A 9052-nucleotide genomic window follows, 5' to 3' on the forward strand; every position below is an offset into this window, starting at 1 on the left:
TCTCGCACCGACGTACGGGGTCAACCTGGCTGCAATACCGTAACAGACCGGTAGGGGCAGTACATATTCATCTGATGTACAGCGGGTAGGTAACCATCTGAGTAATGAGGCTGTTTTAGTGCGTTTTAGCGTGTTCGAGGCACTTCCTCCGTCACGGGACCCCGTTTTACGCCTCTTCCTATTACAGACATTTAATTTATTGATATCGATATAGGCATAGGTGTGTGTAGACCTCAATGCGTCAAAGTATATGACCAGAACTCAATTGGGATTGGTTTTATCATATCTGCTAGGTGAAAAATAAGTAGAATTTGGCCAAAATGGATGGATAATTAATTTTCCAGAGGAATTACCCAGCCTTTGAATTCCAGAATACGATATACAGCGACTAGTATTGTTTTTTTTTCAGTATTAAACAAATAATTCCGATGGAGAATACAGCAAAAGTACTTTGTTTTCAGTGTAGTTTCTATTGTTTATGTTCCAAATTCAATCATAAGTAATAAAAAAATATGATGTGAATGTAATCGTGTATGTTGGATTGGCCGGGAGGCCTAATACAGTATCTACTATTATATTATCACGGTTTCTGATGTTCAAAGCACCGTTCTACTTTGATCTTAAATTCTCTTTACATATCAAGGATGAGCTAAAGGCTAGCGACCTTGTCGACTTAGCAACAGATGTTACACCAGAGAATAAGAGAAAATCTGCTACAAGTATCTTCATAACGTAATTTCACTTATTTTAGGCAGTCTTCTGACCTACTTTGATTTAAGTCCGGAGGATGGGCTTACGGTGGCAATACGGGCTTACCGGGTTGGTTACAAATGTCGCATCACTGAGACTTCTAGCGAACTTATCGTCACAAAATAAGCCCGATACTTTGATCTATGACGTGAATAATAGAATCTAAACGTGTACTGGATTAACAAAGAGGATAAGACACAATTTACTGATGTCGTTTCCAAGAACTCTTCTACTTGCTTTCAGTTAAGTCCCAGAAAGAATTAATGGGCTTACGGTGGTAATACGGTCTTGCCGGGCTGGGTACAGATGTCACATCAGAGACTTCAAGGAACATATCGTCACAAAATAAGCCCGATACTTTGATCTATGGCATGGATACTAGAATCTAGTGTAGTGGATTAAACAAGAGGATAAGACACAATTTACTGGTATCGTTTCCAAGAACTCTTCTATCTGCTTTCAGTTAAGTCCCAGAAAGAATTAATGGGCTTACGTTGGTAATACGGTCTTGCCAGGTTGAGTACAGATGTCACATCAGAGACTTCAATGAACATATCGTCACAAAGGAAGCCCGATATTCTGATCTATGGCATGAATAATATGATCTAAATGTGTACTGGATTAACCAAGAGGATAAGACACAATCTACTGGTGTCGTTTCCAAGAACTCTTCTACTTGCTTTCAGTTAAGTCCAGAAAGAATTGATGGGCTTACGGTGGTAATACGGGCTTACCGGGTTGGGTACAGATGTCACATAAGAGACTTCAATGAACATATCGTCACAAAGTAAGCCATATACTTTGATCTATGACGTGAATAATAGAATCTAGCGTAGTGGATTAAACAAGAGTATAAGACATAATCTACTGGTATCGTCATCATCACTTCAGATATGTGAAGAAGTCTTCTACTTTCATCAAGTTTCAGGAAGGATGCGCTTACGGTGGCAATACGGTCTTACCGGTTATGCTAGGGTCACATTTCCCAGCCGGGGCCCGGCTGGGCTGTTTGCGGAAACCAAAAATTAAAGTGTATGTAAATGCATATGCTCAACATATGCTCTAGAATAATTTTTGGTACGTTTTGTGTTTTTGTTGTCTTGTATAACATACTTTTCGTTCCCGCTCGGGACCCGGAATGAAAATGTGACCCAAGCATTAGCTACACTAATGTAACGTCAGAGGCTTGTTGTGAACTATCGTCACACAACACAGCCTGGTATTAACTGTCTGGCGCTTTGATCCATGGGATGATTAATACAATCTAAGTGTATGGTGGATCAGCCAAGATCCGAGCTAAGACTAAATCTACCAGTATCGTCATCACGAGTTATTTTAAGCACTATTCCCTCCGCTTTAAGTCCCAAGGATCACATGGACTAACGCCACTGTGGGTCAGTTACAGATGTCACGTCGTGGTGTGACGTCATTGCCCTATTTGTAATGTTCCGTGAAGACAGTAAATAACATTGCATAGATGACATACCGTGAACAAAATAATTGCAGTTCTATTTACGTTGATGAAGGTTAGACATCTAGGTAATAAGATACGCCAAAAATAGTTACTCAAGCAACCGGATAAAATTTTCTGCAAGATCTTTCCTTAGTCACTGACGAAAGACAGCGGATGCTGTCTGAAGCGTCTGACTGTTTCAAAATTTTATCCAGTTGCTTGTGAGTAACTATCTTTGGCGTGCATTTCTATTTGTTTTTGTAGAAAATGTTGCTTTTTTTTTCCTTCGCCACCAGTGGTATTCTCCACACCTGCGTAAAACCCATCTTATATCTATTTTCATTCTTCTTCTTCTTTACTGCTTAGCCTCATATCTGAGATTATCAGCAGTTGCGCATGGGTTAGATACACTACACAAAAAAGACGAAGGTTTTAGCACACTGTGAATAATTTCTTGACAATAACAGATTTGTCTGGCGAATATCATCCAAATTGCATTTTTCTAGTGCCTAATTTGAAAGACGAAATCGTCTCGAGCTTTTCAATTAGGTAACAAGTCAATTTTGCTTTGGCTGATTTCAATTCCAGAAATATTTGTCGCCAATGATAACTATTCCTTCAGGTGTGATATGTATTCAGGGCATGTACATACGGACTATACCTAGATGATTGTTCACAAACCGTGTAGATAATTTGCATTGCACCAGTAACATTCCGCATATACCTGCGTAGAATGTAATTTTCTATTTATTTAAATGGCGATAGCAAAGTTGTCCGGTGAATATTGTTGCATTTTCCCCAGTGCTATATAAAAAATGCGTAATTATCTTTACCTTTTTTAGGCAATGAAAAGTCGTGATTTGACGATAAAGTTCATTCCCACCAGGTTGATCTTAATAGCAGAATTGCTTGGCGCCAATAATAACTATTCCATTATGTGAGATATGATGTGAACGCACAATGTATTCAGGTCACGTCGATGAAAGTAATACGATACGCCAAATAACAGTTTCTCAAGCAACTGGATATGATTTTAGAAATATTTCGAGTAGCATCCACTGCTTTTCGTCAATGACTCTGAGCAAGATTTGTCGAACAACAGGTTTTAACCACGAACTAGGAATCGATATGCAAATTAAGAGAAGACAATTTTAGATAGTCTAATAGGGAAACAAACTAAACATGTACATAATGTACTATACATAGATCGTGATTCACACATCGCGTAGACAGATAACATTCTCTTGAACTTTATTAAGAGGAATTTTTTTCAACCCAAGTAGTATCCTCTATACATGTGTAAAATTTCATCTTCAATCTACTGTAAATGCAGAAATGTTCGCGGTGGTTTTATGTTCGCGGTTTTCGCGGTGAACTTTCAGCGCGAACGTAAAACCACCGCGAAACTTTTTGCCCACCTATGACTGAAGCAACGCTATTTTTTTAAACGCGAACACTCCATGTTCTCCCTGTCGCGAAATAAAAATCACGCGGACTTAAATGCATTTACAGTGTTCTGCTTCAAGATTTCAGTAGACCGAGATGATTTTCTGGCAATAACATATTTGCATGGCGAATATTAGAAATGATTGCATGATCCCTAGTGCCCAATTCATAATGAATGTAATGCATGTACAAGTAAGTCAATTTTCCTTCGGCGTATCACAAATTCACAAGTGTTAATCGCAAGGCGCCTGTTATAGTAGCTTGTCCTTCAGGTGTTTGGTGATAAAATTACAGAACGCATTCAGGGCATGTACACCTAGTTAGCCAGGCTGGAATCCATATTCCTGGCATGCAGCCTGAATACACGAGAGATGACACATGTTTGTAGATATAAGGTAATATGCTTCCTGGCGAACGATGACTAAGAAGGACAGTTTCCCGCGGTAGTTTCAGGCTAGCCTCCACTGGGTCTTCGTATTCAGCGGATGTACATCCAGTTAGAGAGGCTGATACATATTCCTCGCATACTGCCTGAATACACGAGGGATAACACATGTTAGTAGTTGATATAAGGTAATATGCTCCTGGCGAACGATGATTAAGAAGGACAGTTTTCCAGCGGTAGTTTCAGGCTTGCCTCCACTGGGTCTTCGTATTCAGCGGATGTACATCCAGTTAGAGAGGTTGATACATATTCCTCGCATACTGCTTGAGTTCACGAGGGATCATATGTTTGTAGTAGATATAAGGTAATATGCTCCTGGCGAACGATGATTAAGAAGGACAGTTTCCAGCGGTAGTTTCAGGCTTGCCTCCACTGGGTCTTCGTATTATGGGATTACGAATAGCAGGTTGTCTGTAGGCATCCTTCCATCTTTTCAGATGATGGTAGCACTCTGGATTCGGCAGCTTCTCATGTGGCTCTGAAGTCCAATCCTGGCGTGGCAGTCTCGTCCACAGTTTGGACATATGAAATCAGAGGAGTTCTGAGGCTGCTGTCTCTCTTTTCTTCTTTGTCTTCGAATAGCAGATTGTGGAAGTTTTGGTGTTGGCTAATACACCTGGCAACTGCCTGAAGACACGAGGGATAATACATGTTAGTAGACATAATGTAATATACCCTTCATGAGAAACGAAATTCAAAAACGATAGTTGTCTTTGGTAGATGCAGGTTAGCGTTCACGATGCCATAGGCATAGATAGGGTGAGGTAGAGTGCCACCATCTCATACCTTCGTCAAATGATGTTAAGGTGGCAACAAGTGGTTATTGTTTGAGACTGATAAGTCAATCTACCTTCGGCTTATCACAATTTCGCAAGTGTTTATAGCCAGGAGACTATAATAGCTACTCCCTCCAGTGTGCAGTGATAAGAATACAGAACGCATTCAGGGCATGTACATGCAGTTAGCGAGATCGATATACATATTCCTGGCATGGGATAAGACATGTTAGTAGATATAAGGTAATATGCTTCCTCTCGAACGATGATTAAGAAGGACAGTTTCCCGCGGTAGTTTCAGGCTAGCCTCCACTGGGCCTTCGTATTCAGCGGATGTACATCCAGTTAGAGAGGCTGATACACGCATACTGCTAGAGTTCACGATGGATTATCCGATAGTACATGTAAGGAGCTGACATAAGCTAATATGCTTCCTGGCGAACGATGATTAAGAAGGACAGTTTCCAGTGGTAGTTTCAGGCTAGCCTCCACTGGGCCTTCGTATTCAGCGGATGTTCATCCAGTTAGAGAGGCTGATACATATTCCTCGCATGCTACCTGAATACACGAGGGATAACACATGTTTGTAGTTGATATAAGGTAATATGCTTCCTGGCGAACGATGATTAAGAAGGACAGTTTCCCGCGGTAGTTTTAGGCTAGCCTCCACTGGGTCTTCATATAAGGGGTTACGACTAGCAGATTGTGGCAGTTTTGGTGTTGGCTAAGACACCTGGCATACTGCCTGAATACACGAGGGATAACACATGTCAGTACCTGATATAAGGTAATATACCCTTCATGAGAAACGAAATTCAAAAACGATAGTTGTCTAAGGTACATGCAGGTTAGCGTTCACGATGCCATATTTAGGGGTTACGAGTAGCAGAATTCGGCATAGATAGGGTGAGGTAGAGTGCCACCATCTCATACCTTCGTCAAATGATGTTAAGGTGGCAACAAGTGGTTATCTTTTGAGACTGATAAGTCAATCTACATTCGGCTTATCACAATTTCACAAGTGTTTATAGCCAGGAGACTATAATAGCTATTCCCTCCAGTGTGCAGTGATAAGAATACAGGACGTATTCAGGGCATGTACATGCAGTTAGCGAGATCGATTTACATATTCCTGGCATACTGCCTGAATACACGAGGGAGGACACATGTTAGTACCTGATATAAGGTAATATGCTACCTGGCGAACGATGATTAAGAAGGACGGTTTCCAGCGGTAGTTTCAGGCTAACCTCCATTGGGTCTTCGTATTCAGCGGATGTACATCCAGTTAGAGAGGCTGATACATATTCCTCGCATACTGCTTGAGTTCACAGGGATAACACATGTTAGTAGTTGATATAAGGTAATATGCTTCCTGGCGAACGATGTGTGATTAAGAAGGACAGTTTCCAGCGGTAGTTTCAGGCTAGCTTCCACTGGGCCTTCGTATTCAGCGGATGTACATGCAGTTAGAGAGGCTGATACATATTCCTCGCATACTGCTTGAGTTCACGAGGGATAACATATGTTTGTAGTAGATATAAGGTAATATGCTTCCTGGCGAACGATGATTAAGAAAGGAGGGCTAAGGGTGGAACTGTCTGGCACTTGGGACATAGCCTTTGGGGCAAACCAGCTTTAGCTCCTATATTAAAACAATAGGTGCTATTGTTCCCTTTTACTTCAACCTTGTCTTGAGTTGTCTAATTTGCTTTCTATTGGACTATCTAAAAATTTGTCTTCTCTATATTTACATATCAATTCATAGTTCGTGGTTATAAACCTGCTGTTCTACTGATCTTGCTCACAGTCACTGACGAAAAGTAGTGGATGCTACTTGAAACGTCTGACCGTTTCCAAAATCATATCCAGTTGTTTGAGTAATTGCTTTTTTTGGCGATGATTAAGAATGACAGTAATCCTCGGAAATCGCAGGCTAGCCTCGGGCATTCAGAGTAGCCTCCACCAGGTCTTTGTGATAGCCTCCACCAGGCCTTCCTACGGGCGTATGGATCGCAGAATTCGGCCAAAAAAATGATAATTGGTCAGTAGAGTCAGTGAGTGAGAGTCAGTCCACGGTGAGGGTCAATATCTGCGCTTGCAAATGAAACCCTCTGGTGGCCAAACTTCCCAGGCAAATATCCTCCCCATGGCAGATTAGTTATTCTGGTAGAGACCACCTTCATAATGGGCCTTCTTAATGGGTTACGAATAAAAGCCTGTGACAGTTTTGGCGTTGGCTCGCAATCAATGAACCCACAGCTCTTGGTGTAACGTAAGTTACCGCCAGAAAACGTCATAAACAATGCAAAATCCAAGGATGTGGTAGAAAAAATGATATGTGAACGCATTTGGCCCTTAACTTTCATTTTGACGAAGGTGTATTTCGCGATCGTTTCTGTATGGTTAACAATTTTAACCTTACAAATGTACCATCTAAAAAATCAGATTTTGTGTTACACTATGATGTGGCTTTTGTGAGTCTTTCTTTCCCTGCTCTTTGTGAATTAGATGGAAACATGGCTAAAGTCAACTTCTGTCGCTGATGTTTTTTCTCTCAACTATTACATCATAGAGAACACCGAAATACCACTCTGTGGCCGACTAGTCTCTGGATTTGTGATTTGTGATTTAATCACAAATTTGTGATTTGTGCTTTGGATCCTGACTAAGTAACCTCCAGTCATCACATATTAATCTTCAAAGTCAAAGAAACCGAAGGTATTTGTTGGACGCGAGTCTTCTTCTTCTTCTTTACTGCTTAGCCTCATATCTGAGATTATCAGCATGTAGTTCCGCATGGGTTAGATACAACACAAGTACAAATAAAACAAAGGGAAAATAAAGGGAATGCGCCGAGGAACATTAAACAACTGATGTTGTGTGTGCAAAGGACAGGACAAGTGAATTTAGTGAGTTAGTAATACATTTATTTACATATATACAAGGACATGTAGGGGTGTCTAGATGCAGCAAGGACCTCTGTGGTACTCTAACCTTAATCTTTGTTTAACGCACAAAAACCTGACATTTCAACAGCAAACTAGGGCAGCTAAAAAAGGAAGGAAACAAACCCGCATGATTCTGGTTTCCGTCTTCGGATCCTGACTAAGTGAGCCTCCAGACATCAAATATTAATCTTCAAAGTCGAAGAAATCGAAATAATTGACTGGCCTCTAGTCTGAGGTACTCTAACCTTAATCTTTTCTTAACGCACAAAAACCTGACATTTCTACAGAAACTAGGGCAGATAAAATGGAAAGAAACAGAATCCGCGTGATTTTGGTTTCCGTCTCTAGATTCTGACTAAGTAAGCCTCCAGTCATGACACATCAATCTTCAAAGTCAAAGAAACCGAAAGTGTTTGTTGGACGCGACTCTGATGTTATCTAACGTTAATCTTTTTTTAACGCACGAAAACCTGACATTTCAACAGAAAACTAGGGCAGATAAAATAGAATGAAAGAAAATCCGCAGGACTTTGGTTTCCGTGTCTGGATTCTTACTAAGTACATGTAAGCCCCTAGACATCACATTTTTAATCTTCGTAGTGTTTTTGGTTTGATGTTGGAATGGTGACAATACTGGCGTTTTTCTAGCCTTTATCAATTCTGGGAAATCCCGGAAAAACACACTGCCATTTCAACAGGAAACTAGGGCAGGTAAATAAGGAAAGAAGCAAATCCGCATGATCCTTAGAAAGTGAATTCTAGAATATCAAAAGATATTGCAAAATCCCTATATAAGACGCACACGTACGGCTTGTCTTAGAAGGAGGGCGAAGGCAGCATAGTAGACGTCACGTATCAAATCAACCCTCTGCTTTCATGTTTATTTCACGCAATGCGGGTCTCGACAATCAAGCAGGCCTCACAGCAGAAAAACGAATCTGCGGGCTCTGAAGAGGCATTCTCGACAGCAAGCAAATTTTTGACCGGTGTCTTTTATTTTCTCGATCATTTCGTGATTTTTATTTAGTGATCGGCCGCTGTTCGCAGGTCACCGAGCCCGGTACTACATAACAGATTAGATTTTCAGTCAAAGCGTGGGGGCGGCTTTTTAATAACAACACGTACGATAGTCCGTGGAGCCCGGATCGGAACTGGTAAGCCGGCGGCGAGTTGGAGGGTCATACACAGTGTTAAGAAGAATCCGGGGGCGGATTTGGAGCGGGGTAGAACT

The sequence above is a fragment of the Branchiostoma lanceolatum genome, chromosome 13 (assembly GCF_035083965.1).
Source record: "Branchiostoma lanceolatum isolate klBraLanc5 chromosome 13, klBraLanc5.hap2, whole genome shotgun sequence".
Lineage (NCBI taxonomy): Eukaryota > Metazoa > Chordata > Leptocardii > Amphioxiformes > Branchiostomatidae > Branchiostoma > Branchiostoma lanceolatum.